Here is a 17303-nt window from a genome sequence, read left to right on the forward strand (position 1 = left end):
AGGTGTTTGATTCTATACAAAGATGATAATTAATGATGGAAATGCTTGAAGTTTGAGATTATTTTCTCACTGTAGTGTTTGATATTTAATAAATAGTAAGTAAACTAATAAGTGAAATGAATAAGTGAAAACGAATTCACTGTTAACCATCAATTAGTGTTGATCAGATCCTTTCTGTCACCTTTGTATTCTCAACAGAAGTTGCTTAACTATTTCTTTCTTGCAGCATTATCTTGTTCTCATTCCACCAACTGCTGCAACTCAAAATTTGATCAGCTCAAGATCTCAAAATTTCTTATTGTGAAGCATTATGTATTAATATCACTAGGTTATCCACAAAATTTTTGCAGCTTTAAAGAGGAACATAAGTTAGATCTAGTCAGGCAAGAAGAACATTCATCAGAGAATTTAGCCCTAAAAATGTATAGTGTCCTTCTATATAGAATAAAAAATAGAAACACTACTATGTAGTAAAACAATTGTAAGAAAGTAAATAAGTCTCGGAGCTGAGTTGATACTTTTTCAATCCATTATCAAATGCTTTAAAAAAAAATTGTGTTCCTATGAGGCTAGTTCTTCACACTGACTAACCTAGCATTGGCCACAATACTCAGGCCATAAGCACTCTGGAACAAAAAAGTTTCACCATGTGTTTAAACCTAAACTCTTTTATTTTCCATTTTGAATAAGAAAAATACTAGAAACCATCTGCAGATGACCCAGAATGCAAATCATTTCATGTGAAGGGAAGGGTCTGTGGACCCCTTTGAGGCAGAAACTGCCTGTCCACATTGACTCTGTAACTGTGCGGGGACACAGGGGCCCCGGCAGTGTCTTTTTCTGAAGTCCAGGCTCCAGGGCCCAGTAGGAGGGGACACCAGTCTCCCTGTTCTGCGCCTCCACTGCCCAGCATGCACTCCTTCTCCTTGGTCTCCAGACTTTCCTGAAAAGTCAGAGAGCAGGTGGTGGTCAGTTCTGATTCTGGCACTGGCAAGAAGGCCTAGACACATGGAAACAGGCTCCTGCCCGCCTCTTTACCCCACCTCCTGCACCAAGGAGCCTTTCTTGGGGTTTGCAGGATGATCATCAGTATGAGAAATGCACGCAGGTCATCTGGGTCCAGTTTAGACCTAAAATACAACCCTTTAGTCCCAGTGAAAGGGAGTCATTCAGTCGTGTCAGACCCCGTGGACTATACAGTCTATGGAATTCTCCAGACTGGAATACTGGACTGGGTCGCCATTTCCTCCTCCAGGGGATCCTCCCGACCCAGGGATCGAACCCGGGTCTCCTGCATTGGCAGGCAGATGCTTTACCACCGGGCCACCTGGGAAGCCCAACCTCTCTTACTGCCCCCCTCCCTCACTCCGCGCAGTCACACTGGCCTGCTAACATCTCTGCACGTTTCTGCCTCAGAGCCTTTGTACTTCTTACTGTACCTTCTCGCTCGGGTTCCCGCACCCCCTGGATTTCTCCTCGGCCCATTTCCTCTTTATCTTCGGCTCTTTTCCCAAATGCCACAGTCTCAATGGGCATTTCCTAATTACAATATGTTAACTCATATCCATCTCCCTTTCCTCTTTGGGTTTTTCCCCACCACTCATGGCTGTCTGATACCTACATGTTACTTTCTACTTATCACCTACTTCCCTTTACTAGAATGTTACCTTTGAGACTTACATCTTGCTTCTGTGACTCCCTTCTCAATTCAGAGCCTTTAGGGATTCCCAGATGGCACTAGTGGTCAAGAATCCGCCTGCCAATGCAGGAGACACAGGAGACATGGTTTGATCCCTGGGTCAGGGAGATCCCTTGGAGGAAGACATGGCAGCCCACTCCAATATTCTTGCCTGGAAAAACCCTTGGACAGAGGGGCTTGGCGGGCTACAGCCCATGGGGTCGCAAGAGTCGGACATGACTTAGGACGGAGCACACTGGCACATAGTAAGTGCTAGAAACTAATTTTTGAGAAAAAGAAACGTTTTAAAAATATTTGAAGATTCATGCTTGCCTTGAAGGTTACCATATTCAGGTTGGCAATTCTGATTGCTAAAAAGATTAAAGCAGGAAAACATCCTAGGTCTAATTCCATAAACCTGTTATTTAAGAATAAAACTTATAATTGTTTCCATTGAAAGTCAGTGTAGCACTGAGTATTGATTTTCAAAAGTACCTCAAGCTATACATTTTATAATGTGGTGCTCACCCTTCAGATTTTAATAATTTCTCACATCAAAATTATATAGTAAACTCAAGGAAGGCTTCATTCACTTGTTCACCCTTTTCAGTTCAGACAGTTCAGTAGCTCAGTCGTGTCCAACTCTTTGTGACCCGATGGACTGCAGCACGCCAGGACTCCCTGTCCATCACCAACTCCCGGAGCTTCCCAAACTCATGTCCATCAAGTTGGTGATGCCATCCAGCCATCTCATCGTCTGTCATCACCTTCTCTTCCTGTCTTTAATCTTTCTCAGCATCAGGGTCTTTCTCAATGAGTCAGCTTTTCGCATGAGTTGACAAAAGTATTGGAGTTTGGAGTTTCAGCTTCAGCATCAGTCCCTCCAATGAACACCCAGATCTGGTCTCCTTTAGGATGGACTGGTTGGATCTCCTTGCAGTCCAAGGGACACTCAAGAGCCTTCTCCAACACCACAGTTCAAAAGCATCAATTCTTCTGCACTCAGCTTTCTTTATAGTCCAACTCTCACATCCATACATGACTACCGGAAAAACCATAGCCTTGACTAGATGGACCTTTGTTGGCAAAATAACGTCTCTGTTTTTCAATATGCTGTCTACGTTGGTCATAGCTTTTCTTCCAAGGAGCAAGCATCTTTTAATTTCATGGCTGCAGTCACCATCTGCAGTAATTTTGGAGCCCAAAAAAATAAAGTTTGTCACTGTTTCCCCATCTATTTGCCGTGGAGTAATGGGACCGGATGCCATGATCTTAGTTTTCTGAATGTTGAGCCTTAAGCCAACTTTTTCACTCTCCTCTTTCACTTTCATCCAGAGGCTCTTTAGTTCCTCTTCACTTTCTGCCATGAGGGTGGTGTCATCTGCACGTTCAATTCAGTTCATTCAGTCGTGTCTGACTCTTTGCGACCCCATGAACTGCAGCACGCCAGGCCTCCCTGTCCATCACCAACTCCCGGAGCTTACCCAAATCCATGTCCATTGAGTCAGTGATGCCATCTAACCATCTCATAATAAAGGGTTATAAAATGCCTTTTCTGTGGCAGGTATTCACAACAGTTTCATGGTATTAGAAGTCAATTTAGCCTATGGTGAATGACCTCTTAAAACGAAACAGCAACAAACAGTAAACACAGACTTTCTGATCTTAGAGAAATTCACTGTGCAAATAAGACAAAATGAAATTTGTTTACCGTTAGCATTGCCTATTTTTCTTTATTCATAATGTCAGATGTGCTCCTTTAAGAATATCTGAGGCATAGGAGGCTTCTAACTTTTGAAAATAGACCTTCTACTAAAGGAGAGAACATAGAAAGAAAGGAGCTTTCTAAAAAAAAAAAAATTCCTCTTTGTATTTTATTTTTCCCTACTCTAAGACACACTGTAAGTTAAATTCAGTTGTACCATGAAAATTATGTTCATAATTGGATCCGGTTGAAAAAGTTTACTTTTATCTCTATTAGTTGAAAACATATGAAGTTCTTTTCATGGTGAAAAATAAAATCGAGAATAACAAAACTAAGACTGGAAAAGAAACACAGCCAAACCCATCACTGCGGGCACAGGTGTTCATCCATGTAGAAATGCAGCACTCTTTCCTCCAGTCTGAGAAGCAGACAATACTTAGTTTCAGGAAAGATTGTCTTTCCAATTTACAAAAATAATTAAAATACTAAGCCGCAGACAATGTCATTGAGGCTTTCATTCGGGGTAATAGATTCAAAAGGACTTACCCAAATCAGTTCTTCAAGCTCGCTTTGCCATTTGCACATGGAATTCATTCATAGGAAGTGGTTGTACAGTAATGTAATGTAAAAGCTGCCCGTCAGATAGCTAGATGATGGCATTTTAATTACTACCAGCTAGATTGAGATGCTGCTCCAGTTCAGAGGGTCAAGAAATCAGTGTGATGCTGCGTCTGGCCAGGACAGTCAAGACGGCTGTCCTCTTGTGTCTGCGTGTCCCCCGCTTGACCAGCACCCGCTTCACCTACCCCCTCCTCACCTCACTGACCTCCCTCCACACTTGCCGCAGGCCCAGCTGGTGACTGTTCTCACCAAAGGGGCTGTAAGGGGTATGTCCGCCCGTCTGTTGGTTTCCCTGGCAACCTGATGAGCCCACTTGATGTCAACTGCCCAGGTAAGTGGCCATCTCCCCCTGCCTCCAGGAGCAAAGTCTGCCTCCCTGTCTTGCCCGCTGTCTGCCGCGCAAGGTGGAGGGCTGCTCCAGGAACTTTCTTCAGACTTGTAAGCTGACCCACCCATTAAACCACTGATGTCTCTGTCACTGACTCAAGGCCTTTTCTTGGGTCTTGAAGCTGGGCAGGCACAGAGTTTAAGGGCCTTTAGAGTACAGCCCAACATGCTCCTTATGTCCTCCGGAATGTAGGATGCAATCGTGTTTTTCTATTATCTCTTTCTCTTGGAAGGCAATTAGTTCCAAGAGCTAAGCAGTTAGTGGGAAAAAAAAATGAGGATGCCCCCACCTACTCCTAATTAAGATTAAGAGAATTCCTTGTCATGTTAAGTGTACTTAGGCATAAAATTACAATCATCATGACATTAAATTCTCATTACTGTATTTCCCATGTGCTCTTTTCACATACATCCGTTGAAATGCGGACTGATAACAATCTTTTTCAATGCCATTTCCTTGTTAACTTTTTCTCCTTACCTCTACTTCCTGCTTCCCAATGCCAACACCCTGTCTCTTCCGTTATGAAGTTTGAAACTCAAGAAGTAACTGAAAGCAAAAGAAGCCCAGGTTATTTCCCCTCTAGTTTATATAGAAGCTCCCCTGGTGGCTCAGATGGTAAAGAATCTGCCTGCAATGCATGGAGACCAGGGTTCAATCCCTGGGTCTGGAAGACCCCCTGGAGAAGGGCATGGCAACCCACTGCAGTATTCTTGCCTGGAGAATCCCATGGACAGAGGAGCCTGGTGGGCTACAGTCCATGGGGTCGCCAAGGGTCAGACCCAACGGAGCAATTAACATTTTTATGTAAGAAGAAAAGCCAAGACAAGAAAGAATTGTAAAATCACTCTCACCAAACAGCTTTCTGAGCATCTATTTACAGTGTGGGGAGGCCACAGTGATGGCGGAAGAGGCCTGTGCATGGCCGATGGGAGGAGCCTGGTAAGTAGTGATTCCAGAGTTATTCTGTGCAGACCCAGCAGGGGGAATCCAGGAAAGGGCCCAGAGGTTGAGACCTGCCAACCTCCCTCCTGCAGCTCAGGTGAGCTCTGAAGCCTGTGAGGGCTGCAGAAGGCCTCCCGAGTCGGCTGAGCCCAGCTTCCTGACAATGTCCTGAGAGCCTGCTGCTTTCTGCTACACACAGTGCCCTTGAACTCTGCCGCCCTTTGCTCTCTGGAAAGGCTGACTTGCACCGCCTTGGACAATGGGGCCTAAAAGGAGGCATGCTGGCTTCTTTGTCTCTTTTAAAAGTCCCTTCCAAAGGAAGTCAGTCCTCAATATCATTGTGGCTCCCTCTAGGACCGTACGGCAGGGTCAGCCCTGTGACAGAGTCCCGCACTGGAGACAGCAGAGAAAGATAAGAATATTTGACTTCAAACCTCCTGGTGATTTTCATTAAAAGATAAATCTGCCTCAATCTGTTTTGAGCCTGGGTTTTTATAACACAATAATAAAAGGGGCAGTGGGAAAAAGACTTCATTTCATCCACCACCTTTTTCCTCGTGATTGTTCTCTGTCTATAAATGCATTTAGCAAGTCTAAAGGCAATTGGAAAGTGTGAGCATATGGTCGCTTTGCAGGCAGGTGAAATATTGTTCAATCAAGTTAGAAAATTCAAGACCTGACTCTCCCAGAGAGAGACAGCAAAAGTCAACTTACTCTCCAGCGTAGTCTCTTCATGGGAAGTGACAACGTGATCAAGGGCTGCATTGTGAGCAAACACAATAAGCCGCAGAATGTCACCTACCATTTCAAAGTTATACCTCAGGACACCTGAGAGTCTGAAAACAGGTAATTCAGTGCAGAAACCTACCGTCAGTAGGTGAAGTGTCTCTGATCCCAACGCTTAGTGATTCTTTAGGGACAGACTTCTTGCAGAAGGCCTTCTGCTGTGTAGAGTCAGGTCTGAAAAAATAATAGCTCGGTGGTAAAGAATCTGCCTGCCAATGCCGGAGACTTGGGTTCAGTCCCCGGGTTGGTAAGGTCCCCTGGAGGAGGGCATGGCAACCCACTCCAGTATTCGCCTCTGGAGAATCCATGGACAGAGGAGGCTGGGGGCTACAGTTCATGGGGTCGCAAAGAGTCGGACGCGACCGAGCACAACACAATAGGCCAGCCATTCCCTGGACTGACATTAAAAAAAAAAAAAAAAACAGCCTGACAGCATTTAAATATTAATGTGTTTCTAACATTTTAAAAGAGTAAATGCAGTATGAATTATGGCTAAAATTAATTGTCACGAAACACTGGATTCCAACTAAATAAATATTTGTTTTTAGGATAATGATATCAATATCATTAAAGTATGGATAGCCTCAAAGTTACCCTGGATAGGCTGGCCAGTAAATACAAACTGACAATAGGGCATTCTTATGGCTCCGGACATACTGCCCCTATTTTCAACATAGTAGCTACTCTTGAAGCTTGAAGGCAGGAGAAGAGGACGACAGAGGATGAGATGGTTAGATGGCATCACTGACTCAATGGACATGAGTTTGAGTAAACTCCAGAAGTTGGTGATGGACAGGGAGGCCTGGCATGCTGCGGTCCATGGGGTCACAAAGAGTCAGACAGGACTGAGCGACTGAACTGAACTGAACTCTTAAAGCATGGATTGTTTGGCCATCGAGCATATGCTGAACTTCCCAGACAGATTCACAGCTCCAGATATACCAACGTCTCGGAACTAATTTATTCCCGCCCCCATTTGAGCCTAGTACCCATTTGTTCTGTCCTAGGGGCCAGGGGTTAAGGAGGTGGAATTTAGGTCATTCAACATATCCAGCAGACCATATCATACCCTCATATCTTCCCAAAATTTAACAGTTATGGTTTTTATTGAACATTTGAGCCACTGACTCCACTGCCTACCTACTATTAATCATATGAAAACTATGTCTGTTATGCCACAAATATCCATATTTGTTTAATCACTTCTGAACTCAGCCTGTAAATTCCTACTTTGAATTTTATATAATCTTTCAAATGGTGTATAAAAGTTGGCTGAACCTCTGGGTATTTTATAGATATATTTCTTTGAAAGAAAGTCATCTGAATTACATCATAGGCAACTATAATTTACTTTTTCAAGATTCCAATAATTAGACTCACAAAGTCCTGTATCTGCTGAAAATTACTAATAATGTTAAAACAAAAATAGAGCATATTCATAGTTTGTTAATAATTATTAAGATCACTGAAACAGTATATGCTGTGTGGGAAACATATTTTTAAAATATGACATGTCAGTACAATATTCCTAAATCCTCATGTGGCACCAGGTGTATCATAGATGAAAGCATTTATTAAGTGAGTGAATGAAGCAGAAGTTCCTCTCTCTAGGAGGTTCTAGGTGGGAATATGAAAGAATGGAAGCTCAAGGTACCTTTCATCTTAATAACACAAGTGTATTAGAGAAAGACAACATTGAGGGTGGTGGTATTTCAACAAGGATGAATTTTATGTGATATACATCTGATTTTAAAGCCCTCCTCCATTACTGACAGGTTCTGTGACTTTGGGCATATCATTTTTCTTTTTAAGCCTTAGATTGCACATCTGAAAAATGGGTATAACCAAAGCCCATAGCTTGCCATCACGTTGCTATTTTAAAAGCAAATAAAACTTGAAAGCTAGTGGAAATCAGGGAAGAAATGAAGAAGGAGTGAACTGTAAACTTGGATTTTAAGAAATGGATAAAATCTTAGATACGTGAAAAAAATGAAGGTTGATTATAGTTGCAGTTAAAAATAAGAGTAGAAAAAATAAATGCTTATGTGCATAAAATAGTCAGGAAGCTATGTGGTAATATTCAGAAAGACACTGGTAGGTTTGAATAAACCAACAGTGATGATTGGACTGTGATGATTGGGCTGAGTCATGGATAATGCCCATGTCATGGTATGTGACACGCAATGGGGAGGGATACAACTCATTGAGGCGAAGAGCATTAGGAAAGGATCAAGTAGAGAAGGTGGTAAGTGAAGGGCTCCGTGTGTAAACTGAATTGCTAGAATTTTTTGACTTTAACATGCAGCTATTAAGAGTCAGTTGAAGATATTGAATGTATTGATCTGGAGCCTAGAGATTTTAGTTAGAGAGGTGATTGGTATTTAGGGTCAGAACATGGAGGCAAATGCAACTGAGGAAGACAGAGTCCCCAAGCCCTGCATGGTCAGAAAGGTCTGGGTGCCCAAAATATTACAGATAGGGTAGGATATTACATAGGATATGATTATGTCCTAATTATGTCCTATTATGGGATAGGATATTCCATAGGATAATATTATGCCCATATTATAAATATTACATAGGATACATATATGAATTTTATGGATGGGGAGCTGAAATTAGAACTGGAACCATAAGAGATCTGCTGCTGAAGATATGCTCAACTTAGTAGTAAAATTTGAAGCCACAGAGTTTATAAAAAGTATGCGGGAGAAAGCATAGACAAAGAATGGAAACTTGACAGAAGCTCCAAATTATGTAGCAGAATGGGGAAGAGAAGCTGAAACAGGAAATAAAGAAGGCATGAGTCAACGGAGAAAACTAAGCTTAACTTCATAGGAACTGAAGGAAGAGAGTTTTAAGAAAAGCCTGTGAACAGTTAACAAGACACAGCCCATGAAATTGGCAATTTTATCACAATTGAAGGCAGTGATGGAGGCTAGACAATTTGGCAGGAGTTTATAAAGTCTGTAGGTACTTTTCAAAATATTTACTGACTTTTTTCTGAAGGATCCAACAGTTTTCTAATAATCAATATTCTTTTACCTTTGGGTTCAACATGAGAATATCAGAAAAACCAAGTATTTTACTTTTAATTTTGCCATTACAGTTTGCACATGAAAATGTGTTACAGATATGTATATATAAGGTTAGTTATAAATGTTAACAATTCTCTGAATTACATCAAAACTAGTATCTCCATTTCCAGCTATTCTGCTGCCAAGGAGATAATAAATGACTTGTCATATTTATTCCAGTAAATCAGAGACCAAATGGCTCTATCATTTATATGAATAGCATTTGAAATACCTTCCAATTTGCCTAAAATAAGATATTCACTGTTCCTGCATTATTCCAGAATTTATTTTTAAATAAACTACAGCAAAGAAAAACTGTGGCATGTTAAGTATAATTGCATGCAAAAAAAAATTGCCTCCAAGCTTATTTAAAGCATTATTTTCTACTTTTTTTTAATGATTTTTTTTTGGGGGGGGGGGGAGTGCTGTGCTATACAGCTTGTGGGATCTTACTACAAGGACCGCAGAGTAAATCTGTGCCCTTGGCAGTGAAAGCGCAGAATCCTAACCACTGGACTACCAGGGAATTCCCCTCTTTTCTTCTTTAAATCAATGCTGACATAAGATTCTGAAAAGGAGAAAAAGTTCTTTCATATATCTTGGTACCACGTGACTCAGAATAAACTCATTCCTGTGGGAATCTTAGTTTATAGATGTATAAATGCATATATATATATATATGTATGTAGGTGTTAGTCACTCAGTCGTGTCTGACTCTTTGCGACCCCTTGGACTGTAGCCTGCCAGGCTCCTCTGTTTATGGGATTATCCCAGGGAGAATACTGGAGTTGTAGCTATTCCCTTCTCCAGGGCATCTTCCCAACCCTGGGATCAAACCTGGGTCTCCTGCATTATAGGTGGATTCTTCACTATCTGTGCCACCAGGGAAGCCCCAAACATATATAAACATCTTTATGAATACATGTATAAATGGTGTTACGAATGTGTATATACATATATATAAATATATGCAAACAGTTTAAAAAATGATTTAAACCATAGGTAGAATTGTGATAGGGAAAAACCTGTACTTCATTACCCAGGCCATTACTTTCTGAAGAAAAAAAGTAACCTAAATATAAATGTTAAAATATGTCACATGAGTTGACCTAATTTCCTCATCCCCATGCTTATCGGTGGATGGATTGTTCTCTGATGAAAAAATGGTGTGACCTTCTACCCTGGAGATTTTTGCAGTAGTTTAGAAGAGCAATGCTGAGGTTAAAAAGAATTCTCTTTGAATTTCGAGAATGTTTTAAACAGTAACCACACTCATCCTCACATTCATTTGTAAGTAGTTATCAGATTTTTCAGGCTTTAGCATCCAGTGGCTTCGACTGTAGCTCAAGATGTCACTCTGCATGCCTCAAGGTCACTGCAGAAGTAAGCCTACTGGAAGTGAGGGCCTGTCCTTGCTATGAGAAGTCAAGTGTTTGACTCCTGGTTCTAGCAACAATTGGAGAAGGAAATGGCAACCCACTCCAGTACTCTTGCCTGGAAAATCTCATGGACAGAGGAGCCTCGCAGGCTACAGTCCATGGGGTCGCAAAGAGTCGGACATGACTGGGCGACTTCACCTCACCTCTAGCAATAATATTTCCATTGTTACCAAGACTTTGCAAATTTTAACATTAATTAATAAAATGTAATAGTATGTTTGTTGCAAAAATGCAGTAATTTTTATACTGGGTTTTCTTGGATCAACTTGAAGCCTTCCCACATCTCCTATTTAGCTCATTTCTCTGAACTCTGTGATTATTTGTTGTACTCTACCCTATTTTCTCCATCTTCTTTTCCTTTACGACAACTGCCATCCTGACCTCTTCCCTTTCCCTCACATGCATCCCTTGAAATCTGATTAGCTGTGCCTTACATGTTATTCTCAGAAACTTCCCTCATTATGCCTCATCTAAGAGACCAAGTAGCAGGCCATAACACTAAAAAAAAAATAAATAATAAATAACCCTTTCAGATGGCCCACCTTTTTGTAGTTAAATGTTCTAACATTGATTTCCAACATATTCTTGAAGACACAGAAGGAATTCCTTTATCTCCATATATCCATGATACAAACAGCTTCCTTTCCACAGTACAATTCCCAGGCACTAGACTGGAACGTTGACTTCATTCTCTCACCCCTGCCCTGACCTCAAAAGGCCAAGCTGATACTGCCTTCCTAGTAACTAATGAGAACAGAGGGGGGTTATTCAATATATTTCATCAAGGCCACTTAAAGAAAAATTTCTAGTTGGTATCAGTATAGTTCAAAGTTGGGGTTGATATTTTTATGCTGCTTTCCAATTTTCTCTCCATGGATTTCGTACTCTTTAAACTGCATGCCTGCTCCTTGGATGAAAAGTTATGACCACCTTAGACAGCATGTTAAAGAGCACAGTTGTTACTTTGCCAACAAAGGTCTATCTAGTCAACGCTATGGTTTTTCCAGTAGTCATGTATGGATGTGAGAGTTGGACTATAAAGAAAGCTGAGTGCCAAAGAATTGGTGCTTTTCAATTTTGGTGTTGGAGAAGACTCTTGAAGGTCCTTTGGACAACAAGGAGATCCAACCAGTCCATCCTAAAGGAAATCAGTCCTGAATATTCATTGAAAGGACTGATTCTGAAGCTGAAACTCCAATACTCTGGCCACCTGATGGGAAGAACTGACTCATTAGAAAAGACCCTGATTATGGGAAAGATTGAAGGCAGGAAGAGAAGGGGATAACAGAGTCTGAGATGGTTGGATGGCACCACTGACTCCATGGATGTGAACTTGAGCAAGCTCTGGGAGTTGGTGATGGATAGGGAGGCCTGGTGTGCTGCAGTCCATGGGGTCACAAAGAGTCGGACACGACTGAGCGACTGAACTGAACTGAAACTGCATGAGATGTAAAGTATATGGGAAATAAGAAGAAATTATATTTCATATAGAGAAGCAATAAATTTAAAAATATCATCAACCCCAAGCTGCTGCTGCTGCTAAGTCACTTCAGTCGTGTCCGACTCTGTGCAACCCCATAGACGGCAGCCCACCAGGCTCCCCCATTCCTGGGGTTCTACTGGCAAGAACACTGGAGTGGGTTGCCATTTCCTTCTCCAGTGATCAACCCCAAGAGGTGGTCCTAAAACATAAATTAATTCTAAAAAGGTCTGGATGCCTCTATAAATTATGGAACCATAACTGGGAATGAAAAGAAGGTGTGAGTGTTGCACCGCATCTCACTGGATGCGTGTGTGACCCACTCAAGCAAGCTTTCCAGAGCATGACCCTCAGAAACCCTCTTGGCAGCATGACGCAAAACAAGATGGCAGATGAAAATGGCCCTTCATTGGCTTCCCGCTTTCACTGCACTGCTGGTGAAAATAGACTTGCTAAATCACTTCAGGACAGTCGTTTAATTCCATCCTGATCAAATTTTACAGGTCTGTGATTTAAATTATTCCACGTTGTCAGCTGCAAGACTTCATCAGGAATGAATTTGTTCTGCTTGGCATCCTTAGTATTCGAGGAAGACCTCTGTGATTAGCCAAATCAAAACCTTTTAACGGCAGCCACAGTCACATTCAGACTGAATCTCTGCAGCTGACTTTTCAAACAAAACATTATCTTCTCTCTAATCAAGTTCTAAAACACATGATTTTGTTTCTAACTTTCAGTAAATAAGTGAACTGTGAGCTAGATGCAAAATCTGAAGGAGCTAAGTGTCACACACCAACTTCCCCAGGTAAGTGAGGTGCCCCCTTTTAAAGCCACTCCTATAAAGCTTCTGGGTCCTCTCATCCTAGTTGGACACTGAAAATGAAATAAGTGAGACCTTTTAGAATCCTTTTGCCAAGGGGAGCAGTTGAGGCCAAGCAACTCAAATCTGCATGAAAAATCCCAACAGGAGCACAAGAGGGAAGTCTTTGCCTGACCAAAGACACATCCACCCCACTTAGCAGCTGAATCTGCTTTGAGTTAATTACCCTGCTTATTGCAGGAAGCTCCTTTCCAAGACCCTCCAAGAACCATAGCTTCTCTCCAATACCTAAAGCACTGGGCACATTTCCCTAGATCTTGATGAAGACTCTAAATGCCATCTTGCAGTTAGTTGCCTCAGTCTTTTTTTTTTTTTTTTTTTTTAAAGCTCGTTGACTGGCATCTCCCCTAGCCTAAGCATGCATACAAGTAGAAAATTCTGATTTCTTGTTTCATGCATGGTTAGCTGTTTATTGTTATCATTTGCTGGTTGGCTAAGCTCTTTGATGACTGTAGATGGCAAGTAAGTACCTCCAGTTTACAGCTGAGTACCTTGGTTGGCATGGAGCTGTGCTGGATGCAGGCTTATTTGAGAGACTGGTGTTTGTTCCCAGTTTTGTGATGCTCTTACTTCTGCTTCAGAAACAGCAATTAAACAAGACATCTGACCAGTCCTCCTGGATTGTGATAGAACATCTTATGGCCCAGAATCAGCTGCCCCAGCCCCAGAGAAAGTACTATTCACTAATATTGCAGGAGATGTATTTTGATGATGATCCTCATGGCAACTCTACTTGTAACTGATCTATTTTTTTTTTTTCATTAAATCTTCATATTCTCAGCCTGATTCTTATTGTAATAAACATCTATCGGGCAACGAGATGTCAAAGGTTGTTTTTGACCATCAGAAAGGATAATAATGATACTAGTTAAGCAGTTTCTTTATTCTTTTTTAATAATTTTATTTATTTTTGGCTGCACTGGGTCTTTGTTGCTGTGTGGGCTTTCTCTAGTTTTGGGGAGCAGGGGCTACTCTCTAGCTGCAGCATGCAGGCTTCTCATTGTGGTGGCTTCTCCTGTTGCCAAGCATGGGCTCTAGGGTGCTTGGGCTTCAGTAGTTGTGGCAAGTGGGCTCAGTAGTTAATGGTTTCTGGGGCTTCTGGGAGCAGGAAGAAGAGTTGTGGCACACGAGCTCAGCTGCTCTGCAGCATGTGGGATCCTCCCGGACCAAGGATCTATCTGGGGTCTCCTGTACCGGCTGGTGGATTCACCACCACGGAGCCCCCAGTCTGCGTGTCTGCGAGCTCAGTCGTGTCCCAGTTTTAGCAACTCCATCAACTGTGTAGTCCGCCAGGCTCCTCTGTTCATGGAATTATCCAAGGAAGCCCAGAAATTTTGGCTTTGAGGAGGAATATCAAAATTAAGAACTAGGAGGATCCCCTACCCTCCCAAACTAGAGAAAAATTCTGCCAGTTTGGCTGTCTGTGTATGTGCAGTGGAGTGGGAAACAAAGAAAGAAAATTTTCAAAATGGATGTGGTGCTGAACTGAGGATCTTGCTTCCTGTAGAAAATGAAGGACATCTTAATTCGTTGTAACCCTGGGCTGTGCGTGGGGCCATGAACAGCCCAGGTGAGTGTATGGTCAGGACAGTCAAGGTGGCCGTCCTCTTGTTCTCTTTGTGCCCCCTACTCACCTCACTGATCTCCCGACACACTTGCCCACCGCCCAGCTCATGCCTCTTCTGATCCAAGAGACCAAGAAGGGCAAGCCCCACCTCTGCTGGGTTCCCTGGTAACCCGGTGCGTCAATGTGACGTCATTTCCTCCTTCAACTGGGAACCGCCCCTTGCACCCAGAGCAAGCCTGCCGCCATGTTTTGTCTGCCATTTGGCTGCACACCATGAGGTGTCACTCCAGGACCCTGCTTCAGACATGTAAGCTCCCCACCCGTTAAACCAACGGTCTGCACCATTTTTGGCACCAGGGACCAGTTTTGTGGAAGACAGTTCTTCCACAGACCAGGGGAGCCGTGGGACAGTTTCAGTTTCGCCCATCACTATATTCGTGTCATGTAGCCTGGTTCCTAACAGGCCACACACTGGTATTGGTCCTTGGCCCAGGGGTAGGGGACCCCTACATTAAACTATTGATGTCTACCACTGATTCCAGGCTCTCTTTATTCAGTCTGGAAGCTGGACAAGCCCAGGCCTCACAGGTCCACTGGTAACAAACCAACAATGTGATTCCCACATCAGAGGTGACAGACACATGCCTCTGGAAGTCATATTTGAAAGAGTTGTTGTTTAGGTGCTCAGTCGTGTCCGACTCTTTTGAGACCTCATGGACTGTAGCCCAGCAGGCTCCTCTGTCCATGGGATTTCCCAGGCAAGAATACTGGAGTGGGTTGCCATTTCCTTCTCCAGGGGATTTTTGCAACCCAGGGATAGAACTTGGTTCTCCTGTGTCTCCCTTGCCTCCTGCATTGGCGGGTGGGTTCTTTACAACTGAGCCATCAGGAAAGCCCCATTTGAAAGAGGAAGTGGATGATTTTGTGTGAACAAGATGTCTGTTAGATTATAATTTCATGTTTGTAAAATTAGTGTGGTAAGGTTGGTGGGAAAGTGAATTTTAATTTAGAAATACTGAGTTTGTGGTGGCAAGCAGGGCATCAGAATGAGACATCTAGAAAGCAAATTGGAAATGTAGTGTTACCAAGCCCAAGCTCATTCTGCTTGCTGTACAACAGGCCAATGAATCAGGAGAGGGAGTGGTTGGGTAAAGGAATAAAGACTTTATTCAGAAAACTAGGAGCCTGAGAGATATTGGACTCATGTCCGAGAGAACCACCTCGGGTCTGGATGTTGGTTTCTTTTATAGAACAAAGATGGGGGAGTGAGGAGGTAAAATAAAAAGGCCATAAATTGTTCAGCTTGACTCCGCGAGTGTGAATTTCTTCTTTCCTGCAGCCATTCTCAAGTGGGTTTGGTCAGATGTTTCCTGTGAGCTGACCAAATGTATTTTGGTTCTACCGTTCACTCATGGGGGGTGCAGGGGCAGTGTTCTCGAAAATGGGCCATTATGTTTACTTTCAGCTATAGGCAACATCCTTTTAGCAATTAACTTCTAGCAAAGCAATAGAATGCAAAGGTTAAAGTAAAAGAAACAGATTTGTTCTTCCCTGTTACAGTAGTACTGAGAATTAGGAGAGATATATACTAAGGATATAATTTAAGAGTTAAGCATAAAGATGTGTGGTTAAAGCCATGAAATGTGATCACTGAACAGGCATTTAATACAAGTGTCAGTCATGTTCCAGTCATTTTTGTATTCCCACTTCCTTAATACCTAGCACATTGCTGATTGGACTCATTGGATTAATGCACAAAAGAGTAGTTGAAGAGAGACAGGGAAGGTAGTCAGATACAGGGGGAGAAAAATTGGGTGTGTCATCTGCCAAGAAATTGAAGCCTTTGAAAAGGATTGAAATCTCATTCATCAAAATAATCTTTACATGAAAGGATACAGATTATTTCAGAGGTTGTCAACCTGGCTGTGTATTCCTATCACCTAGGGAACTTTACAAAATAATAAAAGAGTGCCTGGTCAGATCACTTAAATTCAAATCCCTTGCAGTCAATTAGGCTTCTCTCATAGCTCAGTTGGTGAAGAATCCGCCTGCAATGCAGGTCGACCCCGCTTCAATCCCTGGGTTGGGAAGCTCCCCTGGAGAAAGGAAAGGCTACCCACTCCAGTATTCTGGCCTGGAGAATTCCATGGACTGTATAGTCCATGGGATTGCAAAAAGTCAGACATGACCGAGTGGCTTTCAGTTTTCACTTTGCAGTGGATTACAAATCAAGATTTTGAAAATACTGCTCCTCCTCTGTTTCTAGGTTTCAACTAGAGGTGAGAACTACTCAATTAGATGATTTTTATGATCTCTTAAATCATGATCATTACAACTTTTAGCAAAGCTACATTTTTTAATCTCGACTTTCCGAAATCTTCTTGGTCTACACATTTCTTTTAAATGTGTCATTATCCTTGCAGTATCCAGAGTCATTTCGACCCTTGTTTCTCCCTCATCGCCTACATCCCACCAGGTCAGATCCCACTGTGGCTTTCCCACAACTTATCCTTGCATTGTGTTTTGTTTGAATTTTCTTTGTTGTAGTGTGGTTCACCTCTACACTTTCTCATGCCATAGTGTCAGTTTGGGACATGATCTTATACTTGAATTTCTTGACTCTGCATTCCATTACTTTCTTCCCCACCAAACTTACCTTCCCAAGCACAGGTCAGATGGTGCCACTGCCTGGCTTTTGTGAATTCCTGTTACCTAGAGGATAAGAGTCCAGACTCCTTAA

The 17303-nt window shown here is 42.4% G+C and overlaps 1 long non-coding RNA gene across 1 annotated transcript; it reads right to left on the reverse strand.

Moving 5' to 3' along the window:
• Positions 1 to 812: 812 nt before the first annotated feature.
• On the reverse strand, positions 813 to 14712 carry LOC122440801. The gene is made up of 4 exons (XR_006269166.1): positions 14631 to 14712; positions 6203 to 6294; positions 4870 to 4938; positions 813 to 943 (listed from the first exon to the last, which is right to left on the reverse strand). It is a non-coding gene; the product is annotated as an uncharacterized LOC122440801 (long non-coding RNA).
• Positions 14713 to 17303: the final 2591 nt, after the last annotated feature.

The sequence above is a fragment of the Cervus canadensis genome, chromosome 4 (genome assembly GCF_019320065.1).
Source record: "Cervus canadensis isolate Bull #8, Minnesota chromosome 4, ASM1932006v1, whole genome shotgun sequence".
NCBI lineage: Eukaryota > Metazoa > Chordata > Mammalia > Artiodactyla > Cervidae > Cervus > Cervus canadensis.